Below are 20,987 nucleotides of genomic sequence, written 5' to 3' on the forward strand. Positions count from 1 at the left end.
GTTATCTTTCTTCTAGCAAAGGTTTTTGGCCCTTTTGTCAAAGATGAGGTGGCTGAGTGCATTTGGAGTTGTTTTTTAATCTTCTATTCTGTTCCATTGACCCTCAAGTCTGGTGTTTTTTTGTTTTTTGTTTTTTGTTTTTGTTTTGCCAGTAACATGCTGTTTTATCACAGTAGCTTTGTAGTTTGACTTTTTTTGTAAAGTCAAGGACAGTGATGCTCCCTGCCTTGCTTTTGCTGCCCAGAAATGTTTTTACTGTTCTTCATCTCTTTAGTTTCCAAATTAAATTTAGGATCATTTTCTCTAGTTCTGTGATGTATGCCATTGGTATTTGGATTGGGATTACACTAAATTTGTATAACAGCTTTGGAAGTATGGCCATTCTTACTGTATGGGTTCTGCTTATCCAAGAACAATGGATAGCTTTTCATTTTCTGATATCTTCTTCAATTTCCTTTTTTAGAGTACTGTAGTTTTCAATGTAAAGGTCTTTCACTGACTTCATTAGATTGATTTCTAAGTATTTCATTTTTTTCTTGATGCTATTGTGAAAGGTATTATTTCCCTAATTTCTCTCTTAGAGAGTTTGTTTTTTGTGTGGAGGAATGCCATTGATTTTTTTTTTTTTTTTTTGGTTTTTCTCCGGTACCAGGAACTGAACTCATGACCTTGCGCTTGCCAGACAGGCGCTTTTTGCCGCTGAGCTAAATCCCCAGCCCCTGCCATTGATTTTTGAGTGTTGACTTACTTTGTATTCTACTATATTACTGAATTTGTTTATTAAATTTTTGAAGGAGTTTTTGGGGTCTTCTACAAAGAGTATCATGTCATCTGCAAATAATGTTTTTTAAAATCTTTTTTTCTATCATTATTTCTTTTATTTCTTTCACTTGTCTGAATGATCTGGCTAATGTTTCCAGAACTATATTGAATAGAAGTGATCGTGGTGTATATCCTTATCTTGTTCCTGAATTTAGTGTGAAAGGTTTCAGTTTTTGACCATTTAGTATGATGTTGACTGTTGGTTTGTCATAGATGGCTTTGATCAGATTGAGATAAAGACCTTCTATTCCAATTTTCTGGAGGGTTTTTATCATGAATGAGTGTTGGACTTTGTCAAATGCTTTTTCTGCATCTATTGAGATGATCACATAATTTTTGTCCATGGCTCTCTTAATATGGTGTATTACATTAATTAATTTGCATATATTGAACCATCCATGCATCCTTGAAGTGAATCCTACTGATCATGGTGTATAATCTGCTTGATGATTTGCCACATTCCATTTTTGCCAGTATCTTATTGATTTTTTGCATCTGTGTTCATTAAGAAGATTGGTCTGTAGTTCTCTTTTCTGCTTGAATCCTTCTGTGGTTTTGGTATCAGGGTAATGCTTTCTTCCAGTAATGAGTTTGGTAGGGTTCCTTCCTTTTCAATCTCATTCAAAAAAAGTTTGAGAAGTAGGGCATTAGATCTTCTCTAAAGTTCTTGTAGAATTCAGCAGCGAATCCATCAGGACTTGGGCTTTGTTTGTTGGTAGTTTTTTAATTACTTCTTCAATTTCATTGACTGATATTGGGTTATTTTGAATTTTTCTATCTTCTTGATTCAGCTTTGGAAGTTCATATGTATCTAGGCATCTGTCCACTTCTTCTGCATTTCCCATCTTATTAAAGTACAGGTTCTCAAAGGAGGCATTGATGATCTGGATTACTGTAGGGTCATTGTGATTTTACCTGTGTAGGGAGTGTCTGAAGCTGGAAATACTTCAGTCCTGAAAAAAAATCTTACCTGAGACAATTTCAGTCATTAGTCAGTAGGCAACTCTGTGTCTCATGATACTAACTTTGTCAAATTGTAAATAAATACCCCTAGTGTTATTGTTCAGTTCCTCTTTTCCCATCAAGAGAAAAAGGACTCCACCTGACCTCAGCTTTGTCTGTTGTCTATATTTTCTTCATCCCCTTGCTGTTTTTCTCTGAGACCATTGACAATTGCACAGGTTGTGGCAAATTAGTGCTGAACAGGGACACCCAGGCAGGCAAATTAGTAGGCATTGAGAAACTTCTCAATTTTGCACACAGCAGGAGGGAGAGAAATGAACTTGTTAGGGCCAGTATTCAGCACAGGTGTGCATCAGTATTGGCCAATCATCAGATAAAAAACTTGGGGGATGTAGGTTCACTAGGGTCAGAAACAGGTTCACTAAGGCCAGAGAGATAAACAAGCTTAAAGAAAAGCCAAAGAGAGGAGATACATTGAATTACTAGTAGTTAAAAATGGGACAAGTAGAGTATCAAGAACCACAGATGTATTTAGATATATATAGATATATATGGAAATGTTTGTTGTATTCTTGGTTCCTGTATTTACCTTACTTTTTAAGACCACCACAAAGGACTTGGCTCAGAGTACTACTCTAAAATCAACTCCCAAGCATGAAACAGAGGGCAGAACAAAGTACCATCAACAGAGCTTAAACCCTCTAGCTTTGCTCAATCAGACAAAAAAGAAAATTCTTTTAAATTGTGCACGGCTGGTTTGGAGCAGCATGGGACCAGTGGGCGGAGGGACACAGGCTGGATGCGGGGAGAGCCCTGCCCTCTGGTCCTAGGCAGACTCAGCTGTGATTTCCCAGCTGCCCGCATATCAGTGGGCCTGGTCCATCCATGGCTGCTGGTGCACACTGCCAACCACAGGCCTGGGTGCCCGGGGCTAAATAAGTGGAATATGACTGCAGTGTGCCCTGGCTTTCACTGCAGTGTGCAGTGTGTGTGTGTTTTTGGCACCAAAGATTTACTCAGTACAAACAACACTTGTGCTCAGAATCCAGGCAGAAATGAGACATCCAGTGGCCAGAGTAGGAGCAAAGGCTGGTGCACCCACTGCCTGGGGTCAACTGACCAAGACAATGGCTGTGTGCATCCTTGTTCCCTTCTGCCCTGAGAGCTGGATCCCAGGGAAACTTCATAGGCTCTTCAGCCACATGGCCCACCCACTGATCAGCCAGACTCACTACGCTAGCAATGACAGCGGCCCAGATCAGAGGAAGAGAAAACCAGAAAAAATTTTGGTAGCTGGGCAGCAACTGCCACGTTCCCTGCAGAGGGGGAGGCCCAAGTGATGGAGCCCATTCCGGATAGTAAGCTGCTGTCAGCAGCTTGTGCAGCCTGGAGGCAATAGAGTGAAAGCTGCAGTCAGATGCAGGAGCCCAAATACAAAGAGGTCTCCAGGTTTTGCCTGGTGCCATTGATTTGGACTATCCAGGGAAAATCAAGGTTATGATTTAAATTACTTAAAACTCAAATCACCCCAAACTCTCATAGCGCTCAATTGGTCATTCTCCCTTGACAAAAATTTTTAAATTATAAATAAGAAAAGGGGATCCAAGGATTGTGAGACTTCTGATACCTATTAAATTCATAGATGGAACTGCTCATTTAAATGAAAAACATTTAAAAGGGCTTCTAGACACAACTGCAGATGCCCTCCAGGTGTGGCAGCTGCAGGTCCACAGTAACAAAGGTGCCTGATTGCTGGTGGGTTACAAAGTGCCATTCCACTGAGAATAGAGCCTGGCAGGGAAAAGAGCTGTTTTCTCTCTCCATTACAACTGACACCAAAAAAAGAGCCTTTACATTTTTCCCTTAAGACAACTGACTTAAAAGACAGTCTCCATCCTCAAGATAAAAAACATTTTCCTCTAGCTGAAAAAATTGTATTTGCTAAGATTTACAATAATGGGGATATCTAAAAAAGATTACTTAAAAGAACATAATTCCCATAAGTGAAAACTTTGCCCCTTGTCTAAAAAAGGGTGCATTTCAGTGATAACTCTGGTCTTTTAGAGTAAAAAATTTCCTCATTTTAGATTATACACCTAATAAAACTGTCTTGCTTTAATTACAGTTTTCTTCTCATATATATACATCATATATAAGGTATGCAGCTGATTTAAAAAGTTTTATAAGTCTTTGGTGTTCTCTTAATTCCTAATAAGGTTGAATGCCTGCTTTACATTCCTAAATTTAATTGGTATAGAAAAGCTTTGAAATTTTACAAACAGGTAGAAAGGTTTGGAGTGCAATCTGAGAGCACTGGGGTTTAAACAGTCTCTTGATTTTGACATCTCATTTAAATAATGGCAGGCCAGGTGATGTCCTCCAAAGGGATGCAGGCTATGATAACTTCTTCATATTTGGGTCAGCTTATCCAGCAAAAACTTATTATGTCCCAAACTGTTCAGATCAACCCTGATTTTCAGACTTTAACTATTAATATTAATTGGCTTTGGTCAACTCAACATACACACACTAGGGTCCTTTGGCAGTCTTGGGATCCCTTTCAATGGCTTTGGTCATGAGATACAGACTCTTATTGTTCCCTTTTCTTCAGTCCAACAACAGTGGTTATGGCAATTTTCATCCTCTTGGCAATCTACACTGGCTAACTTCTCTGGGGTTATTGATTATCATTATCTTTCAGATGAATTCATTCAATTTGCTTCTGTTTTCACAGATGGGTCATTTTAGGGTGGGGGAGGCTATGTGATGGCTTCCTCTTCCAAAATATAAGATAGAGGTTTCTCACCACATGATCAAAATTTAGTTACATAAAGGGGGAATTAATCCCTCCTACTTCACTTGGCAATATATATTATTAACTTTTAAAATTCTACAAAAGATAGCAGTACAGCAGCAGAAAGACAATTCCATCAGGTAAAAGAAAGAAGGCTAAGAAGGGTCTTTTGGTGAGATCTCCATACTGGACAATGGAAGGGACCAAGTCTGCTACTAATTTGGGGTTGAGGATATACTTGTGTTTTCCTAGAACATGCTGTCTGGCTGTGTCACAAATCCAGTCCCGGAGAAGCTGACAAGGATGAGGCTAAATCTGACCAGGAGCCTATTGAAGGAATTGACCCAGAATACCCAAGAGATAGTAACCAAAATGGAAATCAAATGCTGGAGTAGGTGATAGAGTATATAGAGCTCACTGAGCAAAGTTACCAGTATTCTTAAGACAGAATAAAATTCAAAAAATATAAAAATATATATTAATTATTGATAAAAGATTGTATTCCTTCCAAATTTTTCTGATAAGAGATCTCTGCTAATTGACAAACAACAAAATCTGACTAGTCTATTTATAATTATAAATTTCTAAAATTGTAAATGAGTTACTATAATTCAGCTTGGTCAAAAGTATATTTGAGTGCACTCTGATTTTGTAAGATATTTTTCTGTCTGTGTGCTTGTTTATTTGCCTGTTTGCACATTCTGTGAACAGCTGCTCCATTTTTTACTTAAGTTCACAATTTTTCTCTTTTCCCCCTTTTTTTTTACATTTTTGAATCATTTGTTCATAATACAATTTGGGCTATAGACATGAAAACATGCTTCCACCTGGGTTACCAGCTGGTCTAAGTGATATCATAATTGGTTTTTTCATAGCTCATCAAAAATTAAGATAATTAAACAAAAATCCCTTAGAGTTGGGAGAGATTACTGGACAGGATTCCAGTTGGTAAACAGAGGAGTGGCCAACCTTTGTTCATTAATAGGGAGCCCCCAGTGATCTCCATAGTCTCTTGGTATTAGTGTGGACAGGAGCCAATTTAGCAAGCTTCTTCAGGAGACTGATCTCTCATAGACCCCCAATTATTTGGTCTTGGTCAAAAGATAGTTTTCTAGAAAAACTAAAATAAGTTTTCCTCACAAATGATGCTCTTGGTACATAACTTAATTAAGAAACAAAGGTTTCCACAAGTGTTTGACAATTCAGTATTGTTAATCTCATGGTGTATTAAATGTATTCACGATTCCAGATGTACAGGTATTCTCAAATGTAAAACAAGGATTGCTTATGGTGATAAGACTTCTCTTTTGGATTCAGTCCTCTTCCTTTAACAAAAAGCTTGTGATGTATATCCCCCTAAAAATCTACAAACTAGATAAAGGCTTCTTACATATTAGATATAGATGACTGGTTAAAAGAGTTATGCTGTGTCAAAATGAAAATTGAAGTATGTTACAAAATGTCATCATGATTGCCATGCTGCAATGTTATATGTGGTTTTGATTTCTAAATTTTTATGTAAAATATGTAACTGTCTGTGAACATTCTATAGGGATTTAAATACTAGAACACCTATGCCTGTTAAAAAATAACAGTTCCATTTTATGTTCTAAGGTGTCATTAATCTTCTCTTCTGGATATTTAATAACTGAGGTTTGGAGACCAAAAAATTAGAGATACAAATGGAGTAAGAGCATAGTAAATATTTTGGCCCTAGCCCTCCGAGGTCAATGAGGACCCAGGAGGACCCATGAGAGAACCTCTGCTGCAATATCCTATAACTTGGTTGAGTCCCTGATTTTCTGATCAAGGAGATTATGGGACCACAAAGGAAAGTGATTATACAATGTATAGTGTGCCTAAGAAGAGTCACAAAGACAGAAAAAAAATCTCCCAAGCTCTCATAGAAAGCAACTTGGTCAAGCAACGTCCATGACTCATCCAGATGGCTGACACTGACAGATGAACTAAGAGGTGCTGTACTTGGTTCCAAGGTAATTCCTGAGACTTAACTGACCTTGATACATGCTAAAAATTGATTAATATGGTCTCATTGTGTTGGTTTGGGGGAATATTTTCAATATAATACAGGACACATATTTTATAAGCTTATTTATAATAGTCAACCAAAGAACAATATACAAAAGAGTGCAGGAAATCTGTCCACACTAATACCAAGAAATCCAGGTGAGGGCCTGGATCCCACAGAAATATCCTGCCTAAGTCCAGCTGAATATCCAGAGCTCATAGCAATTCCTCTCACGAGTCCAACTGGAGGCCCAGAGTACATAACAATATCTCATTCAGGCCTGCTTCTCTGATCTGCCCTGGGAAGACCCAAAGGTCAGTAGTGGAATCCAGAAAGTCTCTGCCAGCAGGATGAAGGGTCTGTGCTAGCAGGCTGAGGGATCCACACTGGAGCAAGGAAATGAAGCTCAGAAGGACCAGAGCTCCCCCAAAAGGTACCACAGCCATCCTCAGCAACGGTGAGGTCCTGACCCCTCCAATGATGAAGATGGCTGAGTTCCCATCAACAAAGCCAATTTAGCAAGCTTCTTCAGGAGACTGAGCTGTGCATCTTCCTCCCCTCTGGCACCAGAAAGTAATGCTCAGAGTGAGGACCAGAGCTTCCCCAAAGTGAAACAAAGCCATTCTCAGCATCAACAAGGTCCCAGGCTCCTTGGAGAATGAAAACAGCCAAGTTCATCAGGAAAACCCAATGACAAGCTCCTCCAAAACAACCAATAGCTCCTTACAATTTCTATCAGCTCCAAACAGCCTTTCTCTGCTCCCAACAGCCTCCTTCTCCTTCTCCAATTCTGCCTCCTATGTTGCTGGCACAAACCTCAGGTGGGCCTCCCACACCCAGCACCATGTTTACTCACTTCAGCTGGCGGTTATAAGTTGACCACGTATACTATCAGACCATAGTGCAATGAAATTGGAAATTAATGACAAAAGAAAACACAGAAACTCCATACACAGTTTGAAATTAAATAACAACCTCCTAACAACCAATGGGTCACAGATGAAATCAAAGTAGACATTAAACACTATGTACAATCAAATGAAAATGGAGATATAACCTACAGGAACCTGTGGGATGCAATGAAAGCAGTCCTCAGAGGGAAATTTACAACAGTGAACTCCCACCTCAGGAAAACAGAACAAGCACAAATAAACAATCTTATGCTGCACCTCAAGTTCCTAGAAAAAGAAGAGCAAGTCAAATCCAGAGCCCAAAGAAGGCAGGAAATCATAAAGCTCAGAGCAGAAATTAATGCAATGGAGACTAAAAAAAAATACAAAAAATTAATGAGTCAAAAAGTTGGTTCTTTGAAAGAATAAGTAAAATAGATAAATCCCTAGCCAACCTTATGTATTGTTTTCTTTGTCTCAATTGCATTAATTTCTGCTCCGATCTTTATAATTTCTTCCCTCCTACATGGTTTTGGTTTAATTTGCTCTTCTTTTTCTAGAAGCTTGAGGTTCAACAGTAGGTTATTTGAGCTCGTTCTGTTTTTCTGATATGGGAATTTCCCAATACATATTTTCCTTGTGGGACTGCTTTCACTGTGCCCTTTGAGTTCTAGTATGCTGTATGGGTTTTATCATTTAATTATAGAAACTGTTTAATTGCTTCTTTAATTTCATCTGTGACATATTGTTGGAGGGGTGTTATTTCATTTCCATGTATTTATGCAGTTTTTGTTGTTTCATTTGCCATTGACTTCCAATTTCATTGCACTATGGTCTGATAATATGCACGGGATAATTTCAGTTTCTCTGCATTTACTTATACATGTTCTGTGAGCTAGTATGTGGACTTTTATGGTGAAAGTCCCATGTACAACTTAGAAGAATGTATATTCTGGTTCATGGGGTGGAAAACTGTAGATATCTATTAAATCAATTTATTTAAAGGTTTGATTCAGCTTTGATATTTCTTTGCTAATATTTTTTTTTTTTTTTTTTTTTTTTGGTTTTTCTCCGGTACTAGGAACCGAACTCACGACCTTGCGCTTGCCAAGCAGGCGCTTTTGCCGCTGAGCTAAATCCCCAGCCCCTCTTTGCTAATATTTTTATCTTAAAAAAATTTTTGTCTTGTAGATTTTTCGGTATGTGAATGGGGTATTGAGGTCCCCCATTTCAACTGGATGAGGGCTTATTTGATTTTTAATGTCTATTAATGTTTGTGTTACATAGTTGGGTGCTCTGGTATTTTGTGCATATATATTTACGTCTGTAATATCTTTCTCTGGGATTGTTCCCTTATCAAGTATGTAGTGACCTTCTTTGACTCTTCTGATCAGCCTTGGCTGCAAATAGAATAGCTACCCCTGCTTTTTTCTAGGTTCTTGTCACATGGGCTATTTTTTCCATCTTTTGACATTCAGTCTATGAATTTCTTTTTGATTTAAATGTGTTTCTTGACTGGTGCAGTCACTGGGGATATCAGTATGGAGATTCTTCAAAAACCTAGAATTAGAGATTCCATTTGATCCTATCCTTTGGATGTTTTAAAACTTCATTCTATTGCATTTTGGTTTAAACACATGCCATTATGTTTTCTGATTTGGAGGACTTGTTGTTATTATATTTTTAGCTGAATATATGATTTATTGTGAATATATCTTAGGTATATGCCAAAATTTTATTTTCACAAATGTATTATCTGTTTGTTCAAGTATATTATTTATTTTCAAAATCCTCTGTGTGATTATGTTCTTTGACTCCTTGCTTTTTTTTTTTTTTTTTTTTTTTTTTGTACTGGGAATCAAACTCAGGATCTTGTGCTTGCCAGGCAGGTGCTTGTGCCATTGACCTATATCCCTGGCCCACTCCCTGCATTTTTGAGAGAAGTTTGTTAAAGTCTCCCAAGTTAGAATTCTCTCGTTGCTAGATTAGATCCCTAGTATATGTTTCAAAGATGTGTAGAGTATATTTTCCATGGCTTTCCTTAAGCTATAGAACTAGCCTGGAGTACCACAGAGAGAGCCGGGAAGACAATAACTAAATGTCCTTAATGCTATGCCTGTTGCATTCCTTCTTTGCTTCCCTAGCTAAAGTCAGATCTCCAGTCCACTTGGCAAGCCAGATCCACTCTCTGGAGGTAACTGCATGCAATTAATGAGCAAAACAGTCTCTCTATCTATGACATTATTTGTAAAATATATTTGCAGTTGTGAAGGAAACTGGAAATTCCTGGGGGAAGTCTTTGTATACATTCTGAGCATTCATCTACTTCCTAAGACACATATTTGTAAACTGCTAAATGTTGAAACTACTTTGACAGTACTACCTACCTTTCCAGGAAGAAAATTTCACTTGTGAAGTTGAGAATATCTTGGCTTCAGAGAAACTTTTTAAAAGTAAATTAAAGTTTATTATAGTTCATAGAGAATTTTCATATACACTAGATAATTTTATGCTAATAATATTCTTGTGACAAAAGTAAAAGTGATATGACCATGGTCATCACTCTGATACCACTGAGACCAGGGATCAGAAGTGACTCACTCAAATTTATACAGCTTCTACTGATGAAGCCAGTACTGGAATATGCAACTTATGATGGCAACTTTCAAGTTATTCACACTCCGTTGTAACAATCTACTCCAAGCAACATCTATGGGAAAATTCTTTCTGTTCCTGTATATCGTGAATTTTTGGAAATGAGGAATTCCTCAAATGTAGTTGTTGAATAAACATTAGTTGATTTTAAGAGGACTGTGTTAAATTTTTGCCTGCTGCTCTATTCTCTCTCCCACCATGCTCTGCACATCAGGAAGATAATTTATACACAGCATCCTTGACTGTCCTGCCCTAAACAATTTAGTGAAACTGGCCAATTGCATTATCTAGTAAGTGTGACATCCAGACTTTGTTCCTGTCCTTCCCTCCCAGCTGGTTCCTACATAATGGCTATGAGCCTTCACTGAGGGTCCCAGCTCTTAGGAGTGGCCTTCACTCAGTCTTGTTAAAAATTCCATGGGCTCCAGTAAAAATTTTCTCCCTTTTCCCTTTCAGACCTAGGGTGGAAGAGGTACTCTCCTGATATTCACCCCAAGTACTTCACAGTCCTGTGTTTTCTCCGCATTCTGTTCATACTCTTGCAAATGATCTTTTAAAAATCAATCCTCAAATTACCCAATTCAAATGTGCCAGCTGGTTCTTGCTAGGGCCTGACTGATAAAGGAAACAAATGACTCTAAATGTGAATGGCTTAAGCACAAAACAATTAGCTGAGAGGGTGTGATTCCTAGTCAAGCCAAAGCTATTCATACACTAACATCTGATTCACTTGGTTTTTGAAAGGAGTTCTATCTTTTAATATGTTCTTCATTGGGGTACACATTTTCTGGACCAAAATCATAATCAGATCAAAAAAGTTCTAATATCCTATATATTGTTAATACAATTTAACAGTAACAGAAAAAATAAAGAAAAACAGCCCTTCCTTCTTCCAAAGCAGAAAGAAAAACCAGTGCATTATTTCTAATTCACTCCATTGCCATGGAAACCCCTCTGGCACACTAGCCAGAGAAATCCTTTGGCAGAATCAGAGTTAGATTCTCCTTATCCTTGGGCTTTGGCTAAGGCAGGCATGGGATAATGCAAAGGCTTGTTTTCCAAAATTCACTGTACAACAGCAGAATGGATGATTATACATTGGAGAAGGGATGGAAATGAGTCATTTCCAGAAGTTTCTGTGCATGGTGGAAACTATAAGTATGCATCAGGGGCATGTGCACATGAGCACGTGCACATACACACACACACACACACACACACACACACACACACACACACATTCCTCAAAATACCAAACCTGCAGAGAAAACGGCACCGGCCTCAGCATCCATTCTAGTGCTTGGGGACTAGATGTGAATAGAAGCTATTACTTCCCTTCTGAGCCAGAGCAGAGTGATATGCTGACGTGTTTAGTATTTTCTGCCAATTGGCCACAATTCAGGTGAGTGAGAGCATACTTCATTCCCTTTCCCCTCTCTTATTCCCTTCCATGTGCTAATTTTTAATATAATGCCATGAGGAATATTATCATTCAAAAAAGCGATGAAGGTTACATAATTGCTCAATCAGGTTTCCACTGTCAAAGAGTGGCACATCATCCTGAAGTGAATGTTTCCCTTTTGTTTTTCCGGGAGTCACAGTGACCACATTTATCCCCTCTTTTGCATTTTAATGAGAAAGGGGTTGAAAACTAAATTCTAATGGCCCAAGACCCTGAGGGGGAGGCAGAAGAGCAAACAGGGAGGCACTTTCATTTTAATACTTTTCAGTTTTAAATCAAAGTCTCCCTGCTGTCATTTAAAATAAGGAAATAACATGGTCTAGGAGAATTTTATATTTTAAACATTGTGTCCTTAAACAGTTATTGTGGGTTGCTAGTCCCCTGGTTCCATTTTAGCAAAGTAATGGATATTTCCTCAGGCCAATTTGGGAGGACAACAGTGCCACAAAATAACATGATAGTGTGTGTCTTAGTCTTTCTATGTCAAAAACAAAGGAGATGAAAGTAAGCATCTAGAAACTAAAGTTGTTAAGTGTTAAATAAAAAGGTAAAATTAACATTCACGTACCAGTTTCTCACACTGGGTAGAAATAACTATGTGCTAAATTAAAATTGTTGTATTTAGAGCATAGAGGAAATGAGCAAGATAACCAGCTAGAGCTGGACATAGGGGCACATGCCTGTGATAACAGAGCTCTGGGAGGCTGGGGCAGGAGCACTACAGGTTCAAGTCCAGCCTGAGCAGTTTAGGGAGTTAATGAGATCCTTCTCAAAAAATTACAAGGGACCAGGTATCTAAGCCAGTGTGAAGGCCCTGGTTTCAGTGCCCAGTACTAAAAAAAAGCCAATTAAAAGCTCCCAGCACTCTCCTCCGAAGCACGCCAAAAAGTAGGGGGACCCAAATCATAAACAACTAAATCTCAACAAATGTAACAAAGTGATAACAAAGCAGCAGCAAAAACCTGGAAGAGCCACACAGAGGAGGTCGGGGAACATCTTGTTCCAGCAGCCCGTCCTCCCAGCCAGCCTCGACTTGGAACCGCGCAGGCCCTGCGGAGAGAAGCTGAGAGGAGCCCAGGCAGCTGCAGCCTCCACACCAGAGACGTCTACAGTCCACGCGAGCTCTGAGACCAGCGGAGGAGCTACCCAGAGTCTATGCCCTGGTACCTCAGAAAAGCAGCCAACGCTGTGCCAACCTCCCTGACCCCTGGCTGCGGTGCAGGCGGTCTCTCACTGGAGCCCCAGCGAGAACGCTCTGATACAGGGAGCCCCAGGTTGCCCTCAGCCAAATCTACAGTCCGTAAGTGTGCATCCTTGTCAAATGTCTCATGAAATTACAAATATAAACATTAATAAAACATAAATCACCGAGCTTAACGAATATATTTACAAGAACATAGTAACGAAAGATGACACTTCACTTTCATTTTTTACGTATCAAAAAGACAAAATTTAGCCAAGAATAAAGAAGATGTGAATAGAAATACCTGCACTTAATAGACAGGCACATGTCAAATATCAAACCCTAGAAACAAAGAAATGTGTTTTTCAAGGATCCGTATACAGAAACAAATTCTTGTGTTTTCAAGAATATAGAACTAAACTATGAATGGAGAAATGGTGAATGTTGTTAAAATTTTCAAAGAGCTTCAGATCTAGAAGGTATCTTTTGTAAATATGTTTCATTCAAGAAACATATATTCCATGATTTAAACTTGTTCCAGAGCAACAAAATAAGAAGTTTTCTTCAAACTCTCTTTACAACATATGTGTGATAATAACATCTAAAAGATTTTTCTCCCCTTCCTACTTTCTCTCTCCTGCCCTCTTCTTGTCCTCCCTCCTCCACCTCCTCCCCTCCTCCTCTCCCTCTTCCTCCCTCTCTCTCTCTCTCTCTCCTCTCTACCCCCTCTCCTAAATGATTTATTAGCAGAAATTATTTGCAGTGCTTGAAATAAAAATGTAACATAACCAACTAGGATTAACTATAAGAATGCATCAGATTCAATGTTGGTAAGCTCAGTGATTTTGTTTTTAATTAGTCAAATCACAGTAGAAATTAAAAGGTATTTTAAGTTTTGTTTTCAACACAAAGGACATAAAATATAGTTTAATGAACAAGAACACATACCAAGTTTTGTTATAAAATCTCAACATCTGAAATATTTACTTTCCCCTGAAAAATCAACATTATCTATTTATTTTTATTCAAGCTTATAGCAAGGTTTCTTTAGGAACTTATAAATTATTCTAACATTAATTTTAACATAGGTCAGTGCAAAATCCAAGAAAAGTATAAGAATTTTTAAAAAGGAACTATAAGCATAACTGTCCTACTACATATTAAAATATATACATTGCAGGATCTAAAACAAAACTCACAGAAGACACAAAGACATTCTAAAATGAAACAATAAGTAGTTAGAAATTGACTCATGGATATATAGTAGTTAAGTATGTAGCAATGAAGCCATTTCAGATTGGTGAGAAATGAATTTAATTTTCAATAAATAACATTGGCACTACTGGCTAACATTTGGAAAGAAGAAACCCGAATCTTTTGTAGGAAAATAACTTCCATATGGATCAAAGACTTAAAGTGTAGGAAGAAAAAATGAAGGAAGAAAAATAAAAAAGAAGCTATAAAATACTAGAAGGAAATATGGGTGAATAACTAACTATGCATAATCTTAAAATAGGAAAGTGTTTCTAAGCAGCATAAGAAACTCAGGATCTATAACATAATGTTGATTAGTTCCATCACATACTATTATGAAATGATGAGCCATGACATTAGCCTTTAAAATAAATCCAAAAATTAAGTAAAGGCTGGAATATGTAAAAGAGAGCTAATATAGTACTTGATATGTAAAGAGTTTAGCATATTAATGAGACAAAGTGGGGGACTCCAACAGAAAAATGGGTGAAGAAAATATAGGTAGATAGAAAAAGAAATAAAAGGGTGTTGGAAAACATTTGGAAAAGTTAGTCACCGTCACTAGTATAGCAAGGGGAAGGTAACATATGTTATTTTTCACCCATGAAATTAGCAGATGTTTATGTGACTATAGGGATTACAGAATATCCAATTGATATTGGTGAGATTTCTTCTAGACAACAGTATGGGAGTATGAATACAATCTTAAAGTGGATATCTTTTGGCTCAACAACCGGAGGGGTTAAATCTTTTGGTTAAATAAATGTTGTATGTGAGAATTTTCTTTAGTTTATTTAAATATTCTACAAATGTTCCTCAGTATGGAACAAATGCAATAAATTACACTATAAATTATAGGACATTAGGTTTCCAATAAAGTAGCAATCCAGACATGAGTATAGTTACTCAGAAATATGATTTTGTTGTATGTTTTAGTTGAAAAAACTAGGTTAAAGTTAATAGGTGCTCCATATAAATAAAGTCCGTGATCTTTGATTAAGCTCAATATAGCAGAGCAAAAATAGTCTGGACAACAACATTGCTTCTATAACTAGACATCTACATACAAAAGATGAAAAATCCACCCCTTCACAGACATTAACATGGTCCAAAGACATAAATAGAAAGTGCAAAGCTTTAGGACTCTTAAGAGATATGATAAGGAAAATTTTATTTTTTTTGTTGTAGTTTTTTTGTTTTTGTTTTTTTTTTCTGGTACTGGGAGTTGAATTCACGACCTCGTGCTTGCCAAGCAGGCGCTGTGCCGCTGAGCTAAATTCCCAGCTCCGATAAGGGAAATTTTAGATAACCCTAGATTTGTTGAGAACATTTTAAATAGGATACCAAAGACATGATCTATGAAAGATTTATCACATTAAAATTTATGTGCTTTTTTAAAAACAATGAAAAGATAATATCTTAGTTACCTTTCTCTCATTGCTGAGACAAAACACCCAACACCCAGAATTAAGGAAGGAAAGATTTCTTTAGCTCACAGTTTGTGGAGGTTTCAGTCCATAATCTGCTGCCTCCAAGGTAGGTTGGCATGTGGCAGAGGGCAACAGTTCATGGCAGAAGAAAACAGCAAAAGTAACAAGGCAAAAAGGAAGGAGAAGCGACTGAGCAAGACTTTTTCCCTCCTTTATATTGTATGCAGGCTGCCCACTCCAGGGTGAATATGCCTCTCACACCCATAATCCCAGCATTGGATCATGGATCAATCACAAGCTCTAGAAGCCCACCCCATGACTGCATGAGGCTTTGGGGGGACATCCAGACGCAACCCATAACATTTTGCCCTTGGCACCCCAAACATTCATGTTTATCTCTTTATGCAAAAGACATTTTAGTCCATCTCTAAGAGTTGCCAAAGACCTCATAGTTTCAGCATTGCTGAAGAGTCCAAGTCCCAAGTCTACTCTGAGATTTAAGGCAAACTCTTAGGTGTTAGCCCCTGAACAAATGAAAATAAAGTTAAGCATTTTCAACATTCAATGGCACAAGGTAAACATTACCATTCCAAAAGGTACAAATGGGGATACAAAGCATTGGGACCAAAGCAAGTCCAAAATCCAGCAGGAAAAACATTAAGTCCTGTAGTTCCATGTGGAACATCCCAAGCAATCTGTGATAACTAGTGAGGTCCAAAGGCCTTATGTGGCTCTGCCCCTATGGCACTTCCTGTGGTTGTAGCTCATATGGGTTTGCTCTTTGTCCTATTTTGCTCCCTCCTTGAAGCTTTCCTCAGACAATCTACATTCCTGGCTTCTCCAAACTTCTCAGGTCTCCACTGCACTTAAGGTTTCACACTCACAGCTTCACACACTGCCCCCTTGGGCACACTGCCTGGCCTCCCAGGCCTTCTGAAATCTAGGTAGAAGCCTTCTTAACTTCAGAACTCTTATATTCTGTATACTCCTAAAACGAGAGACACATGGATGATGCCAAGGTCTGCTGCCACCTGGAGCAGTAGCCAAACTTTCCTCTCTCTTGGTCATAGGGTTCAAGTGTCTGGATTGCTGGGCACTCAATCAAATTCTGAGGAACAAATTCTCTGTGCTGCCACCATTCTGGAACCTGGTGCTCTGCAGCTTTCTCCTCAAGGCAAGGTCTTTCATCTTTGCAGTTTTGAGGCTGCGAAGGGTGGAGACTTGCTTCTTGTGATGCCCTCAGGCCATCTTCTGTAGTCTCCTGTTTCTTCTCAGCAGTGGAGATCTCCTCAGCTCTATCTTTTCAGTCTGCAGCTTTACTGGAGCTTTTTTCCTGGCCAAACTCACAACTTTTTAAATTATCCTGCTGGGCTCTTTGCTGTTGATTCTCAATATAAATCTGGCTAAAAGCCCCCAACAATAGCCATGCCACCACCTCAACATTCAACTGCCTTAAAATTTCTTCTGCCAGATTAATTAGTCCACCACCCTTAATCTCAGTTTTAGGCAAATCTCTGGACACAAAAATGGAGACAAACTTTCTGCTAAGCCATAACACATATCATTTGGAGTACAACAACTAGTGCAGCCTATCTCAGCAGAAACCTCCCTAACCTGGTCTTTACTGGCAGGATCTCTACCAGCCTTTTGGTCTTCTGAGCTCTGATCAAAATCTCCCATACAGAACAGCCAAAGGTGTGCTAGTGCTTCTCTTTCAGATGAAATCTCTGAACCTTTGCAAACACTTCCTACAAGCCATTTCCAAAGGCTCTTGGACTACATGGTCAGGTATAGTCACAGCAACAGCCCTACTCCTGGTACCAAATTATGTCTTAGTTACTTTTCTCTCATTGCTGAGACAAAACACTCAGCAGCCAGAATTAAGGAAGGAAAAGTTTATTTAGCTCACAGTTTGTGGAAGTTTCAGTCCATAATCAGCTGGCTCCAAGGCAGAGTGACATGTGGCAGAGGGCAACAGTTCATGGTGGTGGAAAACAGCAAAAGCAGCAAGAGCAAAAAGGGAGGAGAAGTGACTGAACAAGCCTCTTTCTCTCCCTTATACTGTATGCAGGCTACCTGCCTCAGGGCGGCTGTAGCACTCACACCTATAATCCCAGCATTGGACCATGGGTCAATCATAAACTCTAGAAACCTGCCCCATGACTGCATGAGGCTTTGTGGAGGACATCCAGCATAAACCATAACAGACAAGTTAACACACTGGAAGAAAATACTCATAAAAGACATCCAATAAAGAACAATTATCTAAAATATGTAAAGAATCTTAAAATGCAACAATAAGAAATCAACCTACTTAAAAATGAGACAAGGATAATAACAGACATCTCCTCAAGGAAAATATACAGAGAACTATTTGAAGACATTACACAAATGCAGATTGAAACAGCACTAATATACCTCTGCACACTTAACATGGCCAGAGCCCCAAGCAGGCAACACTGAGTGCTGGTGTGGGGTAGAATGATACACTCTTGGGGACAGACATGGAAGGGTAGAAAGGCCAGACACTTTAGGATATGCTTTCAGGGTTTTTGTCCTTGTCATACTCTTACCATCCCTTCCAACAGTCATGTTCCTCATATGCACTCAGAGGAGCTGAGAGCCCAGCCACACCAAAACTTGTGCACAGATGTTTATAGCTGCTTTCTTGCAGAATCTGTATGGAACAGGATGGAAAACTGCACCAAGGAGTTGGAAGGCAATGCTGGCAGGCTGGTGGGAATCAGAGCCAAATCACCAGCACCGGCTTAGAGTAAAATAGTGACTTTTTAAAAGCAAGAATACAGAGTCAATAACAGGTTAGTCTATAATTGGTTACATATATTTGTTCACACATCGTCAGGCAGATGTGTCTGGGGCATGTTTAGTTAGAGGTGCCATTCATCATGAGGCAGGAAGGTCTAGGGGAAGTCAGTGTCCAGGCAAATGGATAAGATTTAGTGTCACCTTGACAAGGCTAGCCTATCCTGGGTAGATAGTCCTTGAAACAGGCTAGCAAAACAGGATATGTGTGCAGCATTGTGCAGTTATCAGATAGAGCTGAGTCAAATTATCTCTGAGTTGCAGCTGGGTAGTTTAGTCAAGGCCAACTGAGTCTGATGGTCCAATTATGAAGCTACAGTTTTAAATTTTTCTTCTATAGTTTCTTTCATAGTTGTCAAAACTTGAAAATAACCAAGATCTCCTTCAGTTTATCCTATCATGATGGTGTTTCTAAACATATTGTATTTTCTATTTATGTATTATGTAAGAGTTTACCTTTTTTAAACTTATCAAATACTATGAGAAGCCATTGGCATGCATCATTTTTATATTTAGATAAATAATAAATCTATTTTTAATGTAAATAAAATAAAACATATTGATAGTTTCCCTCCATTTCATGCTATTTTGACTATTGTTTTCAACTTGTCTTTCACATTTTTTTCTATCACTATTACTATTACTTTTACTATTACTTATTATTAAACCTATCACTATTACTTGGTATCCTTTTATAGCTATTGTTCACGATTTCAATGTAATAGGCAAGAATATCTATATAAAAGTGAAGACATTCATTCTAGGAAGATTTCAGAGAAAGTACTGTGGGAGAAAAGAAGTTAGTAATGGCTACAGAATGTTTGAAGAAAGTTTTAGGAGACTGTTCTTTAAATTGCATTTGCAAATGGGACATAATTTACACTTTGGTGGAAAGATTGGGTGTGGTTGCTAGAGAAAAGGGAAGTTTTCCAAAGCCCAGTAGGTATTGCCTTTGGTCAACCAGTTCCTTGAAAATTTTTGTGTGCATTGTGTTGGTTACATTTCTCTCATTGCTGAGACAAAATACCTGATGCCCAACATTAAGGAGGGAAAAGTTTATTTAGCTCACAGTTTGTGGAAGTTTCAGTCCATGCTTGGCTGGCTCCAAGGCAGGGTGGCACATATCAGAGAGGCAACAGTTCAAGGTGGCAGAAAACAACAAAAACAGCAAGAGCAAAAATGTATGACAAGAGACTGATCAAGCCTCTTCCTCCATCCCCTTTCACTGTCTTAAATGCTGTTTTTCTTGTTCTGGAACCATACTGATCAATTCAACTTTGAATTGCACTGGGATTATGTGGGAAATCGTTTATTATTTGAGATTTTTCACAAGGTGCTCTATGAAGGGCAAACTCAAGCCCCACTGGGTTTTTTAAAATTGTTGTTTTAATGGTTCCTGTTTGCAGTCCATAATGACTACCTATATTGTGGGAAGTTTGCACATGTGCACAATACATTTTAATGTATTTTTTATCCCCTGCTCCTCTCCTCTATCCCTGCTCCTTCCAACTCTCAATCTTCTTCCCATTTGCAAAAGCTATGTGTTAATTTTTTTCTTCAATTCTTTTCCCATCCCCTTACCTCCCCTCCCTCTATCTACTGTTCTCCCATCTATTTGAAAAAGATCTCCTTACTTCCTGTTTATCTATCTTCTATTTTGCTCTTCATTTGTATATGTTTGAGCATGCATATATATATATATGTATATGCATATAATGTTTCTCATTTAAGAAAACCATGTGAAAAAAAGAAAAATCATCTTGTATGTCTGACTTATTTCATGATATTATGGTCTCAGGTATTACTTTACTCTTGCTGACATATATGACTTTCAGGACAGAAAGAACAAGGTGGCAAGAAGTTCTCTTTGAGGAAAAATATCTTAAAATTTATATCCCAGCTTGTACAGAATGCTGTCTCTTCTGCTTTGTTGTGGGTCTGTGTGACCCTAGGCAGCAGACACTGCATAGTTCTAGTTTTCAACATAAGTAACGGTGAAAGATTCAAGTCATTCAGCCAAAAGACTTCTGTGTATGTGTGTGGCTGCAATGAATTCACTTTGGGTTACAAACATTTTAAATGGTTTTTATGTTTTTAAACTTTATATATCCTCTCCAACTCCAGGCTCCTTGGTAGTCACTCTTGGCTTTGCTAAAATGAATGGAACTTGAAAACCAAAGATAAGAGCAAGAGTTTGATTTATTCAAGGGGGTGAGGGGTGGAGAGAGAGGGGATGAATGCGCAGCTATGAAGTAGATACACACTCCTTCAAGCTTTACTTGGTTTGTGCACCTTTCTTTCAGCTTGTTGTTGGAGCCAGCAGTGCTTTGAGTAACTCTAGCTGGCAACTGCAAAATGATAGCTCTGCTTTCACATTTGCTCCTTTGTGAGCCCCTCATTTGCCATGTGTGTTTTTGCATGCAAGCTGTGCTGCTGGGTGAGCCATGATGTTATCTCACTTGAGCCCTTCTTGTTCTCCTCACGACAAGCTCAGGTTTTCTTACCTTTGGAAACTGCTTAATTGAACTTTCAGTCCATATTCTGTACCTACAACTACCCATCTCTTCTCAGGCTCTTACTGAAGCCCACTGAATGGGTACTGTACACAATTTTTTCTTATTGGCTATGTATCTGTGAAAGTTGCAGGTACTTGCAAAGAAGACAGAGTGATTCCATAAAAGA

Source organism: Chinchilla lanigera, unplaced genomic scaffold (assembly GCF_000276665.1).
Source record: "Chinchilla lanigera isolate Chin_1 unplaced genomic scaffold, ChiLan1.0 scaffold00120, whole genome shotgun sequence".
In the NCBI taxonomy this organism is placed as follows: domain Eukaryota; kingdom Metazoa; phylum Chordata; class Mammalia; order Rodentia; family Chinchillidae; genus Chinchilla; species Chinchilla lanigera.